The following is a 17,490-nucleotide window of genomic DNA, read 5'->3' as shown; positions in this document are numbered from 1 at the left end:
TTTTCTTCTAGGAGTTCTGAGGGAAGCAGTTGATCTTACAAGAGATGAGCTAAGAGTTGTGTATGTCTTTTAACATGACCATGACAAAAACATTATCAGAGTTTACCGTGAAAGCATTCACAGTTCATAATTCACTGCTTAGGTAAATCAAACAGATAATTCTTTGGAACTGTTATCTATCAGCTAAATACCTAGCCTAGTAAAGATGGAATAAGTGTCCCAAAACAACAGTGATTAAACAAAGTTAATCTCTTTTTCTTACAGCAGTATCACCCTGCCTTCCTTCTCCAGAACAGTTTCCTGGTCATCCCAATGGAAATTAATCATGCTTCTCCATTGTCCAGCGAAAGACACCAACCTTTCAAAGAGATCAACTCCCTTTCTGAGAAGTCATCCTCCTTTCTATGTTTTAAGGTTTTTAGGGGCCAGGTTTCAGTGTGCAGAGAAGGTAAGAAAATCCATTACCTTGCACTAAAATCTTTCTAAAATTCAAAGGGACTGATGGCAGTGTACAGATGTCTGTGCATTATATCCGTCCAGGTTATGGAGGTGATAAACCATCAGAGCCAGTCCAGCTGTGTCTAAGAACATAAAATTTGGCTGAATAATCTGAAGTCTTAGGTTTTCATGAGACCGCTTAAGTCAACCCCTGGTTGACTACTGAACACCTCCAGAAATGGGACATAAACCTTAATAATTATAACCTGCAGTTGGTGGCTTTTCACAGTTCTGTGTTCAATGTTTGATGAAAAGGACTGAAATGTTATAGAAAATTAATTGGAAGAAAAAGGAGTGATATAATGGAATATGTGCCTTATTTAGGGAATCTAAAGGCTGCATTTTTACTGATGCAAGTGGGAAAGTCAGAATGTGTAAATTGATGTGCAGAATGTGCAGGGAAGTGTTGTGTTGTGTCTGTAGAAGTTGGACTGTTCTGTTCCCCCTGTCATGCAACGGTTCTGCCCTGGTTTTCCCTTCCCTCCCTTGTGCTGCCAGTTATCCCAACTCCTCCCCAGTTGCCTTGGAGATCAATGTACCCTTTCTCAAATCCCTCCCCGGTGCCCTGTCCATCACTCGGCGCTCCCACCCTTCTCTCTAGAACTCTCTAGAAACTTCCAGCTAGAGCATCGAGTGATTGGCTCAGGGGCTGGGGCCCCACCCTCAAGTTATCCCCATTGGGGTTTTCCCTAAGTCAATCTTTTGTATCCCACTCCCCTCTGAAACCCTATTCATCCAAGGACTGACTCCTCCCCTGTGTCCCTCCCTCCTTATAAGCTGCTGCAACCTCTCCCTCCTTCTCTTTGGCTATTGGTTTCCCCTGGGATCCAATAAACCTGGACTCACCACAGCTGGAGAGCGCTCTCTGATTCCTGCTGACTGTACCACAAGCCATGTCCCACCACAAGGTCCCGCTGCTGTCACAGCACAGAGCGTTCGCCTGAGGCGCTGTCCCGAACCACGGAGACTGGGATAGTGCCCCCGTGCTGCCAGCGGTGCTGGATACCCAGCCGGGACAATCTTTCTCCAGCTGCACTGCTTCAGCCAAGTTTACTTCCATTCAGTGCAAGTAAAATTGCTACTGCTTCCCTTGTTTGGAAAGGATTAATTGGCTAAATGACAATGCAACCGTTTTACTATTTAAAATATATCCCTTTTGCCTGAAAAAGCCTGTCCTATTAGCAGGGTTAATAAACACTGACTCACTCTTCAGCTTTCTCTCCCTCTTATTACATAAATTAGCCCTAACCTCTAAATCAAATAAAAGGTACATTTTAAAAATTAAGCAAATGTTACTGTGGAAATGATCCATGAGTTTAAGTGCTCAGTAACAGGATTATTAATCTCACTTACTGTTCCATGATGAGAAAACCCATCAAGGTCTTTAAAATGTAAATTAATTATATTTTATTAGAAGGCTGTGAGGAAAACAGCAATGTGTCTGATGTAAAGAAATGGGTGACATTATATTCTCAGCTCATAAGAATATTTCATAAACTAAAGAAACCTTGTTACCTTTGAATTTGTAATGAAAGGTTCAGTTATTCCAAGGTTCAGTTGAAGGTTTTTTTATCCTCTGTTTTTTTTTTTTTTTTTGCACAGGTTTTCTTCTGTCTATGCTCACACTGCATAATCCTTGGCCTTATGGAAACACCTCAAATGCTTCTCTCCAGCTGTTTAAACATGGAGAATTTTAGCTCTTGCTGAGCCCTCTCCTGCTCTTTCTGTTTAGTTGAAAACAGCAGGCAGGTTTATAATTTATTGGGGGATATGCAAATGGTGTCATTTCCTTAGGAGGGTGGATAGAGAATAAGGACTTCTCTGTGTACAAGTGTGGGTAAATTTCTTTGCAAATGTTATTGTAAAGTGCTGCTCTGCAATCTGTGAGTGCATGAATTCTTATGGTTCCTTTAGAGACACCAAGCAGTCCATATGAGGGATTCTGTGATCTTTGAAAATCATACCTCTCACTGATGTACCTAGGTTTTGTATAGAAGTTATTTTAAGGCAGAATTGGTTTAAAAGTTGGAGTTTTTCCTCTCTGTTTTCTTCTCCTGTTGTCAGCCTGTGTGTGCACTGGGTACCAGCACTGGTTTCTTGGAATAAGTCCTTTTCTTCAAGCAAATGCAGCTTGATAAGACAGCTTTCTCAAAGTATTTTGTTTGGGATTTTTTCCAGAAGTATAGAAGGCCTTCAGAGAGGAATCTAAGCAGTGACCAGTGCCTGCAACTGTTTGGTCTGGTATGGAATCAGCTCTTCCAGCCTGAGCACCTCCTTGGCATCCTCCAGCTCTGCCTGCTGCCAAAGTGTGGTCAGTGGTAGCTGCTTTGGTGTGGGGCCTGGAGAGCCATCAGGAGTGCAGTGCTACAGTCACACAATCCTTCTCTAGGCCTTGTGGTTTGGGATATTGTCAGTAGCAGGGTCTCTTGAGTTGCTCAGAAGGACCTCCTGTCATTCCCAGGAATGCAGTTCCATTCATATCACTCCCACAGACTGAAGGACTTGGTCAGAATTGTCTTCTGAGTCTTCATTTTTATGGACCTCTCAAATAATGTATCATTTCTCCAAAGCTGGAATTGGTCAGAAGTCTCCCATAAATATTGCTGTACTGAGCCATTCATTGGCTGTGTTCCTCTGTGTCCTCCAAGAAAGCTGAATTTGGCCAAAAAAGAAGCCAGGCACATCTGACAGGGCTATCCTTACCACTTAACACCTGCAGAAGGTAATTGGTCATGAGGGACCTACCAGATTATATCTGTATGACCACAGCAGGGACTTGAAAATTAAATCAAGCAGCTCCTGAAAAACTCCAGGTGATTTCAGAGCACCTGCAGGAAGTATTTTTCCAAAGCACTGGTACATCAGAAAACATCTTCTGATGAGTTTCTCACTTGTGCCAGGCATGGTTTAATTCCAGCATGTTCATGTTTTACCATCCAAGGTTAAACTGTGTTTAAGTGAGCGAGAGCTCTCCAAGGTGAAGAACAAAAACATGTCCTTCTGCCTTGAAAGAATTAAAATTTCCAGTTCAGGACCCAAACCTATTTTTAGCTGAGCACATTTTTAAATGGTTACAGTTTTTCCTTATATTTCTCAATACTTCAGTCAGTTTCTCTGAGTTTTTAATTGCACAAGAGACCAAGTTAACAGTGCATTATTTTTAATCAGTTCATTTTATTTGGCTTCAGAATTCTGAACCAAATTATCACCATTACCAGCTAATTACTGGTTTATAATAATTTCACAGTGTGGAGTCTCCAGTAATCCAATATGCATTGCCTACAAAACAACAATGCACTGTGTCACCTCAGGGATTTTGGCTATATGTGTTACTGGCTGAATTTCAGAGCACCAGATGAAGAAACCAAGGCTTATTTCCCTTGAGTTTGGATTTGCATGATTACTTCTCTGTATGTTATCCTGAAAATGGACATCAAGTATCAAGAGAGAATTGCTTTCAAACAATTCTCTTTTTGCTTCCCTGCCTCTGAAGTACCTTTCCCTGCAGGCAGCATCACATTTCAACCTCCTTCCTACTTCTGGTGACACAGCAGGAACAGATGTCCCTGTGCAGGTACTGTCAGCAATCACAGATAGTTGTTTTCCATACTGGTACAGGAAAATCAGGATGCTGCAAAGTGTTGCTGAACTCTGTCCACCACCAGAGCTAGTGACTGAAAATCTTCTGATTCCTTGTGTAGGATACAGACCTGAGAATCTCAGATTTCTGAAGTTTGGTTCTTCCTGCTAATAACCCCTCTGTGTCAATGTGAGGAGTATTGCCATCCTCTGCTGGAACACAGCATAATTTGCAGTAGCTGTTTAGTAACACTGTAGGGCAGCTGAAAGGGAACAAACAGCTGTGTCTGCTATGACAGTAAAATCCACCTTGGTCATTCACTTATCCCTTCTGCAAGCACCTGTCCAGCTGCCTGGCTAAACCCTTCCTCTGAGGATCCTTCTTCCTGTAAAATGCTGAAAATCCTACTGATGAGTTGTCTTTCAAACCTGCCTCATAGTGTGGAGGTCCTAACCCAGCAAGGTTTTCCTGTCTGCAGCCTTCCCTTTTAATCTGTGCCACTGGAAATAGTGATTTATGGAACCAGTGGGATATAAATAGTGATTTATATCCCAGTGCATCATCCATCATTTTACTGTCACTCAAATTAGTATAGTCACATTCTTGCCTCGCTAAAAGCAGGTGATACAGAGGCTGTGAGCTTCTATTCATGGTACTGATATTCACACACTTGCTGAGAGGAGTGGTCCAAGCTACCTGAACAGTTCCAATCCTGGTAGTAACAAAGGCTTCAGTGCAGACTGGTCATGAGCATCCATGTCCAAGAAGGCTCATGGTGCTCACATTTAAATCAACCTTGGTTGAAACTGGCATGGGCAGCTTTTAGTGCTGCAGTCAGACCTCCCACCTTAGAAGAGACATGCTTGAAGACTGCATTTTGGAGTGCAGCTCTGGTTCTTCAGAATTAAAAGTTAACAGTGGCTAATAACATACATAATGAGTGATCCTGATTACTCAATTAACCAGCAGGAAAAAAGAGAGGAGATCTGAAAGAGCACCCCTGGGTATCACCATGGAGCTTCAGCTGATGCAAACTGATCCAGCCCTCTGGAGAACACACAGATTTTGTGTGTGTTGGTGTAGTTCACACTTAGACAAAACTGCTGCCCAGATCTTACCCAGTGTACTCAGTAATGCCAAACACAGACATTTAAAGCCCAAGACAGCTATCCAGAATGCCGGAATTATATTTAATCAATCTGTACTTCTTTCTCTTTTAATTTTGGTTTCTGAGCTGCAGGTTCTGCTCCAAGTAAGTTTAAAGCCCTTTCTGAAGCTGTGAAAGCTAGAACCTTGATTTAATTTATATTATAAGATGTATTGCTTAATCATCTGCAAAATAGTTATTTATAACACCAGACAGTTACTGTTACTGCTGTTGTCCTAAAACTGGTATTTCTCCTCTAGTATCAATCAAGATGCAGCTTCAGCTAAGGACTGGTTTAGGATCAGATCCCATTTTTATGGAATTAAATGAGCCTCTGAAGAGCGAGCATGTTTACATATATAGATGCCCTCTGTCTGTCAATGTTGGTTCTTTCAACACTGGCTGTCATCCTTGGTGCTTTCTGGTCCAAAGAAGGTGCAGGAAGGGAGTAGCAGCCCTCAAGGAAACTTCAACAGAACACCTCTCTAAGAAATAAACTGTAAACAGCAGGAGCTCTATTAGCATTAAAACTGCTTTTCTGCCATTTCCTGTGGAGACTCTAACACTGTTGGTCACAAGTTCCTGGTCACATCTTGATCATTGTGGCTATTTCTAGTCATTATTGGATACATTATCCTGATGTATTATTTAGAATATTGTTTATACCAGTAGACAGATAAAAGGAAAGTTAGCTTTGCAAAAGCCACACACTGAAGTGTCTTCAGAAGTTCTGAATTTCAGTTCTGATGTGCCTTGGCTGAAAACAAAGAGCATTGTGTCACTGGCATCAATGCCATTTGCATTAGCCCTTTCACGTTTGGATGTTTCTCACTGCATTAAACATTTGCCATGGACACAGTCCTGTATTTAAGGTGATAGACTGGAACTTGGTTCCTGAGGGATCATTTCACCTGCTAGGCTGGAATTACACAGAAGGGGCCTGACAATAGCCTGCTTCCCTTGGAAAGCCTTTACTTTGTTCTGCTGTTAAATGCTGCTAAATGTTCTCCATTAAATCTTGTGTGTTTAAGATGGCATCATATGCTGAGGGAGCAGATGGCAAAGAATTCAAGTCCTGTCTCCCTCTGATGCTCCTGGCAATGAAGCATCCAAATATCTTCATAGATCTGAGAGTAAGAGCTGTGCCAGAATGCAAACAAAGGAGTCTTTAATCTCAGGCATTACAGCAGCTTGCTGATTGTGGACAGTCCTCCTTTCAGCCTCTCAGACCCCACAGGTTGTTTGTGCTTATTGCTCTGGAGTGTTCTAGACTCCCAAAGGGGCAGAAGGACATTACTAATTTATACTAATCACTCTAAAAATAACCAACAAGCTGTAGAAAATTATCAGGGAAGAGACAGTGGGAAAGCACAATGATCCTATCTGCTCCCCTGTAAATACAGCACATCACAGTGAAAATCTCCTTTTTAGCAAAACATGGTGACAGAATTTTTTAAGTACCCTGAAGGACATCAAAATTCCATACTCTGTGTACTGCTGACGTCTCACATGGGAGAAGTAAAACTATTCTTTTACTCTGAGGAAAGAAGTAACAAGTTACTGCTGTGCTTATGATTATTATTTAAGTGAATGTTTGTTGCAGGAGTTGGAGATTGATGTACAATTGAATGTCACTGCTGAGGTGGAGTTTATGTACTAGATTAAAACAAATATTCAAGGTAGGGGGGATAGATAGTGGAAGAAAGTGCTTTCCAAAAGGATGAAGTGAAAATAAAGACCACAAGAGTGGCCCACATGAAAAATATCTTCCCAAAGGGTCTCTTCATCAAATCAGAATAATCCCAAGTCTGATAAAACATTCATAAAGAAAACCAAAAAGGAGCATTTGTGATGGAAAAAGGTGCCTGTGTTTGATCATTGGATTTTTTGGCTTTATGCAGAAGTTACTGGATGAGACTGAACACATTGACCATGCAAGAGGTTGTGACAGTCTTTTATCATTAAGATAAGAGAATATATACAAGTCTGTCCCTGCTAAACTATGCAAATGTGAGGTGATGTTTGCAATCTGATTTCAGGCCTCTGAAAGTAAAGAAATCCAGACACAATGACACAGAGACAAAAATAGCTATTTACATGAGCTATTATTTTTTTAACCTGCAGGCAGAACTCAGATCAACCTGAAGTCATTTATACATAGCTTAGCGCTGGAAAGTCTTGCACATGTCCAGACTCTTGTTTGGTTTTGTAATTTCAACATTTGCCTACCTCTTATCTTGTTCCCTTTGAGTATTTGTTGCATTTGCAATGTGTAACAGAAACAGTGTCATGAATAAAAACGTTCCTTGGCATGGAACACTCTTGGAAGGCCTACTTACAGGTAGTGTACCTGAGGTAAATTCTTACACTGCCAACAGTAGGACAATCTTAGAGTTTCATAGAGAAGACCCTAATAATTTTTTATTTTTTATCACTCAATGTAATACTGGAATTACCAGTCCTTTGATTTCACCCATGGTAGTCAGATCTCAGACAGCTTCTTGGACTGTCCTTCAGCTAGAAGGATTCTTGCTCACTTGTAACTCTTGCACCTCTGAATGCTTTAAGGAGTGTTACCTTTTACAAATACTCCCCAGAAGAGTCTTTTTCAAATACCTTCTTCCTGTGACTGACATGTAACACGCTGGTTTTGCATTTTCTTGTGTTATCCTAACCACTTTCAGGGAGATATTTTGTATTTTTATAAAATCTCTCTCTTTTATCTCTGTTTAAAATTATTATTATACTTCTGGGTTTCTTCTATGTGGAAAGCCTGACTGTCTCTCCAACCCATGCCTTTAAGATAACATACTTTCAACTGTTTATTTGGGGATTTAACTGTTTGTTTGAGAAATTCTTTAGTGTGTTTTCTTTCATAAAATAAGCCGCAGCAACTCAATTCTAAACACATCCAGAGTTATTCCTAATGAAAGCACCAATATCATCACCTTATTCACATCTCCAGGCAAGGCTTCAATTCTCATTACAGGAAACAGATTGTAATACATGTAAAAACTGCAGCTGTTGACTTGAACAGATGTCTCAGTGGCTTTTAGAAATTTCAGATTGGAGTTGTTCTGATTTATATCCTGATTCTGATTAACACAGACTCTAAATATTTTGTGTGACCACTATTAAATACTATGAGATGTCTATGAACTTAGAGACTCCATGGGTTGTAAAGTGTCTCCAGCCAGACCCCGAGAATTTCTAGTTGATTTTAATATTTGGCTTGATTGATTTCATTAAAGGGTAGCAATTACATCAGAAAACTACTTGAAATGAGGCTGACTGTCTCTGAGCTATGTTTCTAATGCATTTTGAAATCTTTTAACTTAATGTATTTTAGTTTGTCTGCAGCTACTTGAGTAATGTAAGAGGGAACAGCTTGTTTCCTTTGGAATGGAGATACTATTTGTGAAATAGCCTTTCTAGGAGTGAGTCACTGATGAAAGGAGGAAGTTCATTTAATGTGCTCCCATAAAAACTGCAAAAAGAAAACTGAGTTTTCAGTTTGTCTGAAAGAAAACAAAGGGTTGATAAAATCAGGCAGCATTAAATATGGGATCTTCAGCTGCCACATAAAATAAACTCTTTCCTTTTGTTGTGATTTTGATAGCACTTAAAGTCAAAAATTATGTCTGGAGTGTCAAAAGTTTAACATCCTCTAAGTGGTGATTGAGACTGAGTGCTTGCTAGAAACAAGGACTGCATGAAGTACTTGGTCCAGTCACATGTAATTAACAGTGAGGCACAGCCACCTCGGTGGAAGCAGGGGAGCTGGCAGTAAAGAGGGCACAGATTGCAAGTCCAGAGAGAGGGCATCAGGTGCCCACCCAGAGCAGTTCTTTGCTGAGCGTGCCCAGGGGCTGGTCTAGCTGTGAGCATGAGGTGGAGCCAGACTCCACTCCTGCCTGTGCACATCCCCTGTGCCTCTGCTTTGCCTGCACTGCATGGAAAGGACCCCCCAGGAGACACTTTTCACCCCAGAGAGCTCAGATCACAAGTCCTGAGGAGGGTGGTGCTGCCATGGGAGCACAGGGAGCCTATGGGCCAAGGTCAGGCTGGAATTCAGCTCCACTGATTGCAGTCAGTGTTGTCTGATCAGCACCATGGGGATCAGTCCTGTTGGGGTTTGCTGACTTCAACTAATAATTGTCATGTTAGGTTTATTTTAGTCAATGTTAATTTTAGTCAATGTCAGAAGCTTCATCTAGGGCCCTTTTTATTAGACATGAACTCTTATTTGAGCCTGTTTTATAGGCGACAAATTCGTAGTCATTAATCCCTTCAGAAAAAAGGCCATCTCCTAGTTCTTCACTATCCAGTCCTGACTGATTCATGACACCTTTCATTCAGCAAAATGGAACTTTGGTATCTTTCCTCCTAGGCCTTTCCAGCATATTCTGCTAGATTCAGGCCTGCCCTCCAGTGGATGTATTTTCTGCACTTTGGTCTGACTTGAATTCCCTTTAGGAAAAAACATTATTTAAAAAAAAACAAACAAAATCACACAGTACTCCTGGAAAAGCTGAATAGTTTTGAAGGGGATAATTAAAACTTGTGGGCCTTTGCCCTGCTCTTCTGAACAAAAGATTTTGTAGTAACAAACACATTAGAAACAAATGCAGGACTGGAAAAAAGGTTTTTCTAATCTAATTTCTAAGCTAATTTCCAAGCTAATTTCCAGAAAGAAGAAAAGATGCAAGAAAACTTGGACAGAGAGAAGGATTAGCGCTACTGTTGTGTTTCCAGTTTGAAATCAATCACGACTTTATTGGGTTTTATTTATAGTATATGAAACACAAATTTTGTAGGAATTCTCTTGAGCAGAAGAGGAGGGGGTTTTATTATCATCATTTTTTAACAAAACAATTAATTTTTCTCTTTTCTGTATCAACAGGCTTTTCATAGGCAACTAGTGGAGTCAGGCCTGTAAGAGAATGGAAACAGATTGGAAGGTAAGTGAAAGAGTCTGGAGCTATGATACCTCTCAAAGATAAATCCTTCAGTGAAAGACCAGCAAACTCCCACAGAGAAACAAAGAGGAAAATGCCTGTTTATTATCATAACTTTATGTTTTTCTAGCTGCAGAGAATTTACACTCTCTAGAAAAGTAAAATAGAGGCTGGAAAACTGAATTTACGCTAAGGGAGAAGACCAGGAAAGCAGCTCTATTTTTCTGATAGAAAACAGCAGACATATGCTTTATGCTTTTTCGTTCTTCCCCAAGATATTTCCTTAAGTGCTGAGTAATCAGAATTATATTTTCCATATCTTTGAGAGCACTTCTGCTCACACCTTTACCATAAAAGTGCTCTTCTTGGAAAAGTAGATCGCTCCCAGCCATGCACACTGCCAGTCTGTCTTCTTTTGGGCTATTCCTTCAACACCACATGAAGCTGAAGGTTTAACAGATGACTCAGTTTCAAATCCAAAGGCAGCAGTCACATCCAAAGTTTGTCTTCAGCGATTTTCATTTGTGCCCATCAAGATTTTTTTTTTTTTTTGCTATAAATATTTCAGGCCTAAAACAAGCAGCTATAGTGGAACAGTGATATACAGTGAGAACTTTCAGCTGATGATTAATACAGTCCTGGTGATGTTGTCTCTGCTGCTGTCACCAATAAAATATCTATGTAATTCTTATCTGGATTCGGGACTGGTGACACTTAAACAGATGCCGGGATCTCAGTCCTGGCCAGTAGAGGCCACTAAACGATCACTACAGGATCCTGGAGGCCTTGTAGTTCAGCATGCTCACTGCTGAAGAGATAGTATCTGGGATGTGGATCAGGATTTTCCCAAAAAGAAGGAATCTTTGGGAGGTTTTTCAAACTTTACAAGATTTTCAAAATAACCTTGGGGTGAATATTGCCTTTACTGCTGATTTGCTCTCTATGTAGGCTGGTACTTGCCTGCAATGAGCTGGAGCAGGTGCAGAGGGAAAAACTCTTTTTAAAAGGGTTCCAAGATACTCTTTTACTTGTGCCCAGTGCTGTGAAGGACTCTGTAACTACACCATGCAGTTTGGTGCAGTCAGCTGAAAAGGCTAAACTCACTAAGCAGAAGCTCAGCAGAGCTGGGAGATGCAGCCTCACAGAGAGGCAAGATGCTGTCATTGCTCTTCTGCAAGAAGTTGGCTCAAGGAATGAGGCTTTGAGTAGATTCCCAGCCCTGTGCCAGCCTGGTGTGCCATTGCAAACTGTGCCTGTGCTGTCCTTGGCAGCCCACACTCCAAGTGGGAGATGGCAGGCAGGATGTTCCTGTGTCAGGATCCATTACATGGAAGGGATGTTGAGCAGGCAAAACTGGGGACAGAATTCCTCACAGTTTCACATGCACTGCCCCTGTTGTCACTCTGTAGGTCTGGATGTGATCTGTGTCCCTTGCTGAGTCAAGCACGGACCACAGACATGGAGAATTCTCTGGCAAATCTGAGCTTTCAATGCACCTTAAAGGTGCTATTATATCTGAATCCTGCAGAAGACAGAGAGGAGCAGAAAGTGTCAGGTTTTACCTCTCTCCTTTCAATCTGGAGGGAGAAAGTAGCAGATAATGTATCCACTACTTCTTCAAAGCCTGAGTGTGAAAAACACCAGTGGAAGAGGGGTAGTGTTATTAGGTAAGGCATAGAATCATAAAATCATTTAGATTGGAAAAGACCTCTAGGATCATCAAGTCCAATGAGTAACCCAGTGCTGCTGAGCCCACCACTAACCATGTCCCAAAGTGCCACTTCTACACATCCTTTAAACTCCTCCAGGGATGGTGACTCAGCCACTTCCCTGGGCTGCCTGTTGCAGTGCTTGAAAACCCTTCCAGTGAAGAAAATTTTCCTAAAATACAATTTAAAGCTCCCCTGGCACAACTTACCCTTTCCTCTCATCTTGTCACTTAATTATAAGAGAAAAATTGCTACAACCTCCTTTCAAGTAGCTGTGAAGAACCATAAGATCCAGTTTATTGAGGAACACCACTTCAAGTGGAAGGTGCCAGCTAAACAAGATGCACTTTCAATGTATTTTGTGAAGGCTGAGCACTCAAATTCCTTTAAGATGATTCTGTGAGCTCAGGCAAGTTCTTTAAGCACTTGATACATGGCAAGATCTAAATTGTGCAGATTAGAGACTAAACTGTAGATTATTAATAAGATTGTTCTGGAAATTCATCATGCACTTGAAAGGCAATTTTTATAGCCTAATATCTATCAGTAGCCTGTACCAGCAAGCTCTTTCACTTAGCAGAATCAAGAAGGATTTAAAAGAATGGTAAGACAATTTTTTTTCCTAGGGTTTTATTGCTTGCTTTTCACTAACTGAAAACAAAATCTATAAAATATTTTATCCTCCAAGAAATGTGTTGTGCAAACTTTAGACCAAAGATTTTGTATAGTGTGCTCACAAATCCTGTTGCAGAAACAGTTGTTCAAACAGAAAAATTTAATAAATTCATGTTATGACAATAGCAAAATTTAAACCAAACAGATTTAACAGGCTTTGCTTCTGAGATTGAAGTGCATAGTACAATAATAGAAGTTGTACTTGGCAAAGACTTTAAAAAATAAACTGAATTGTCTCAGGCTCATTGCAGCTCTTTGATTCTTCTGTGTGTAAAATATAGTCTAATTTCAGCAAGATTTGACTTTTCTGGTGGGAATTTATTTTTCCTCAATCCAGATTATAAATGTTGTAATGTTCAGCAGGTGGCACCAGCTCCCTATGGCCAGTGCTGGCTCCAGGATGACACCAGGGTGTGCTCATGTGCCTTGTGTGAAAATGTGAGTGGTACCCAGAGCCAGGGAAGTGACAGCTCCACCTAGGCCACCTCCAGCAGCCCTGGATAATGCCCTCCTCACTGTAAGGGAAGTTTTATTTTTTTTCTCTCTCTTATGCCATCATATCTTGTGCTTGTATTCTTTCACATTCTTGTGCCTCACCTCTGCAGTCACATAATTTGTGCATATACAAGGCACAGCTTTTTTCTGTAGTTACACAGTTTGTGGTAATTAGCAGCAGGATGGCCAAGCCTCATCCCCAATGGGCTCAGCTGTGAGCAACAGGTGAGCAGCACTGGCAGCAATGAGCCATGGAGTGCCCAGGGGCACTGACCAACCACCAAAGGGAACAGAGGGCACACAGGTGCAATGCATCAACATGAGGGTATAAAAGGGCTGAAAAACAAGAAGGGCAGATGCTTGAAGTCTTCTGATGTAGTGTGATTCTGTATGGGTGAATGCTTGAAGCCTTCTAAAGCTGTATGGTGATACTCTGTGTGTTGTGGCCATCTCAACTGCAGCATGTGCTGCATCACTAACCCTGCTGGCCAGTGCTAGGGCAATGTGGGGTTTGCTAGCAGGGGGGGCAAGGGCTGTGGGCCATACCACACTACACCCTTACCTCTTTTGTTGGACACTGCATCCCCCTGCACAGCCCTTGCATTAATGTCTCTGCTGTGAAAGAACAATGAATTGCTGTAACTGGCTTTGTTATCTTGCCAAAAGTCCCTGCTCTTCAGTGCTTCTCTACTGCTCACTGTACAAAAGCAGTGAGGAGCCGTCAGCTGGGCAGACATGAGGCACAGTATGGGGAGTGAGCCCAATGGAGCAGAGCCCTTAAAGTACGGGTCATATGCTCCCAGACTGGCTTTGCACATATTCCCAATGAAAGCCTTGCAGTCTTCTGCTTATTATTATTTTTCACTGGAGAAGAGATCCATTAACTTTACCAGTCCAGACCATATTTATAGATAATACCAGTTAGTCCTAGATTTGTAATTTTTATGACAATGTGATGATTCCCAAAACAGGGCATATATACATAATTATTTGCAATACCAGATTACAAATGTCCAGCCAGAATAATATCCCTGGCTGAACAATGTAGCTTAAATTTTTTTGAGTTGCCCAACTGATATTTAATTTCTGGACAGAAGCAGCCAGCTTTCCCTGGAAAATTGAACTCCAGATTTGCCTGAGCACAGACAGCAGGAGTAGATCCAAGGCCTTTGCCCTATGATAGGTCGAGTCTGGATTTGCCTTTGCTTGAAGGGGTAAACAGTGCATGGATGGAGAGTATGAAACCAGAGGAAGCTAAACAAAAATGCTTTGTAAAGTGACTGGGAGTGCCAAAAGGGGCAATAGCTTTAATCAGATACAGAAGGTCTTGATACAGAAGTAATTCTGTTAACACAGGGCCTAAGGTTTTAGCCTTATGTAAGTGTTTTATATTTTGCTATGGAGGCACAGAAAAAAGACATACTGCACCTCTAACATTTGTTAGCACTAAAAAGGGAATCTCACAGTGGCCACAAACCCTGAAGCCACAAGAAAGTTAGAAAGTCATCTTCAATAAACCCTTTGATAGCTTGGTATGTGCTTCAGTTGATTCCTCAGATTAGTTCCTTTGCATGTTCTCTGTAGTTAAAAGCGTTGGCAGTTTTTCATAACTCCCCACCTTTAAAATGGGTTGCCTTAGTTACCATGGCCAGCTTGAAAGACAGCAAATTTAGTACTAATACATTTTCAAATCTCTGCAGTTTCTGTAAAATCTCTGTCATAATCAGCTACAAGATACACTTTTATCATAGTGTCAATAAGCATAGTGGTGATGCCTAATCAAGTTAAATAAGGAGAGAAGATTGTCACAGGCCAGAACAATGGCCTTGGGTCATCACCTTAGTGATTATCCTGTGAATATTAGGTGAAATAGCTTGTGAAGTTCCCCTGTAACTGGAAAAAAGGTTGGTTTCAAGTGGCTCAGATGTCTGGTGCTTGGAAGCAATGTTCTGCAGTCAAGGTCATACTTTCCCCAGGAGGAGGCTGATAAGTCTTAAGTTGTCTTCTTGATTGGTGATTCAGTATTTCCTCTGGCTCTTCAGAAAATCAGAGAAACCAATTAGTATGTTAAAGGTTATTTTTTAAAGGGTACTATCCATGATAAACAGAGTTAACAATGGTCTCAAAGGCTGTTGATTTATCTTGGTCTCATCAGCACAGTATTTGGTTTGAGAACACCACTCTGTGTAACCTGATGTGATAAAAGTAACTTTTCACTTCTACTCTTTTTCTTTTGTTCATCTTTTAAAATTTTAAGTAGGGTGAGCTAAAGTTTGATGAGATTTTATATCACTTGTGTAGTTGTTTAAAGTTCCTAAACCCCCTTTAATTACAGAAAAATACTTTCTCTTCTCAAGCTAAGGAGTTGGCAGTAAAGGAGCAAGCAGTGCCTGAGAAAGTGTGGCTGTTTGCAAGCTCAGGGTCTTAGGGACAGTGGAGGAAGGAACCTGGAGTTCTGCTTTCATGGAAGCATCTCTTTCTCTAAAGAGCAGCTGTGAGTTGTGCTGCAGGACTGGAAGTGCTCTGGTCATTTGTACAGAGATAGTGCTTTTATTGTCCTTAAACCTCAGCCTAGGTTGTTGTGATAAGCTGTGTGAAAAATAAGAAACCAAAACTGGGGGTTTATTTATTTATTTATTAAATTTAATTTATTAAATTAGCTGGTATGTATTCCACTGCAGCCCCACTGTTTTTCCTGCTCAATAAACTGACACTTGTTGATGCTTCCAAACTGCATGGCTCTGAGATATGGCTTGAGATAAATGTCTCAAACTCAGTTAGAGTAATAATGTGAAGAAGGAAAACACTGAATCTACCTTTTAGAGCTTCTCCTGGTAGCAAAAGCAACCTTCCAAGTCTTCAAATCACTAAGAGTCCACTTTTTCTTAGAAGCTTCTGTTTTTCTGGAAGATGGGGCTGAATCTATCCTTGTGAAGCCTCACATGGCTGAAATGACTTAATGAATATGTTTGACAAAGCTTTAGATGACAGTGGGGAAAAATAAGCAACAAGTCAGCATCAGTCCTTGGTCACAGCTAGGACAAAACCAGGTGGTTTTGTGCATGTAGATTTATATCCTGACGCATGTAATGGTGCAAACTAACCACTGTGGGGTTTTTAATACCTAGTATCAAGAGAGCAGGTACTACTTCAGCTTCTGCCAGTTTTGGACTTTCCTTCACAGCTTTACAAATAGAAATGCCCTCTGGGGTCAGCCCACTGCTCCACTTGCTCCCAGTGGTATTGCTGTTTAGGGAGGGCATGAGCCTGGGCATTTCCTGCAGTCCTTTCCCCCCAGCCTCCACAGCTGTTGTGTCTATGATGTTAGGGAATACATTGATGGGCCCTTTCCTTGAGAATGTACCTAATCCCTTTCTGAACCTCGTGGTACCATCTGTCTTGCAGCCTCTTGCAAGTTCTAGAGATTTACTGCCCACTGTGTACTGAAGTACTTCCTTAAGTGTGTTTTATAATGATTTATCTTTGCAACATCCCCAGGAAGAAGAGCATAGTCATCCTCATTTGACAGTAGGGAAAGATTAGGAGGGTTGTTTCAAAAGCACCTGTTAATAGATGTCTCATGCATGAGTTTCTCTAATATGAGGCATTTGAGTTTTCAGATGCCTGAACTGATTTCTAGCCCAGAGCAGTCATGTGCAATGATTAACAAACAAATGAGGATCACTTGTGGTGTTGTTTGATTTATTGACTGACCCATAATTAAATACTAATTCCATAGCAAAGCAGAGACCAAACTTCATTCTCCCAGTCATGGTCAGCTTCTTTTTCTTGGAGGTTTTTATCTGGCTCATCATTTGTTATCTTGTGCAGCCAGTATCAAAAAGGGGCCACAATAAAAGCTGGCATTATTCACTGATGTTCCAGACTTATCCACTGAACAAAGAGTGGCATTTGCCTGATCCAGGGAAAGCTGCAGTGGAAAACACAGTGTAGATCTGGACAATGACAGTCTGTCTGTTAAGGCATGTATATAAAGGTATAGAATTAATATCACTAGGGTGGAAAGCATCTCAAAGAGTGTCTTTGAGAAAACGTCTTACAAAGAATGGCTGAGGGGGCCGGGCTTACTGAGTCTAAAGGAGATTTAGGGGGGACCTAATTGCTCTCTACAATTACCTGATTGGAGGTTGTAGCGAGGTGGGGATCAGTCTCTTCTACCGTGTCCGCAGTGAGAAGCCTAGAGGACAATGGCCTCAAGATGAGGCAGATGAGATTCAGATTACGTGTCAGAAAAAGATTTTCCCTGTGGTCTGGGGTGAGAGTGCTGGATTGATGGTTGGACTTGTTGATCTCAAAGGTCTCTTCCAACTTTGATGATTCTGTGATTCAATGATTCCATGATTATCAGTATTTCAGAATCTAAACTCCCACAACATCCCCATCAAAATCACAAGAGGACGAGAGGAA

At 41.2% G+C, this 17,490-nt stretch overlaps 1 protein-coding gene across 1 annotated transcript in view; it reads left to right on the top strand.

Moving 5' to 3' along the window:
• Positions 1 to 9,997: 9,997 nt before the first annotated feature.
• Positions 9,998 to 17,490, top strand: part of ESYT3 (extended synaptotagmin 3) — a 38,148-nt gene continuing 30,655 nt past the window's right edge. The window contains exons 1-2 of the mRNA XM_071435340.1: positions 9,998 to 10,186; positions 12,928 to 13,084. The gene's annotated coding sequence lies outside the window, so the exon portion shown is untranslated. The remainder of the gene's footprint in view (positions 10,187 to 12,927; positions 13,085 to 17,490) is intronic.

This window comes from Agelaius tricolor, unplaced genomic scaffold (genome assembly GCF_023055355.1).
Source record: "Agelaius tricolor isolate 1412-34295 unplaced genomic scaffold, bAgeTri1.0.p SCAF_10, whole genome shotgun sequence".
In the NCBI taxonomy this organism is placed as follows: Eukaryota; Metazoa; Chordata; class Aves; order Passeriformes; family Icteridae; genus Agelaius; species Agelaius tricolor.
The sequence above is the reverse complement of the archived record's forward strand: the minus strand, read 5'-3'. Positions and strand labels throughout refer to the sequence as shown.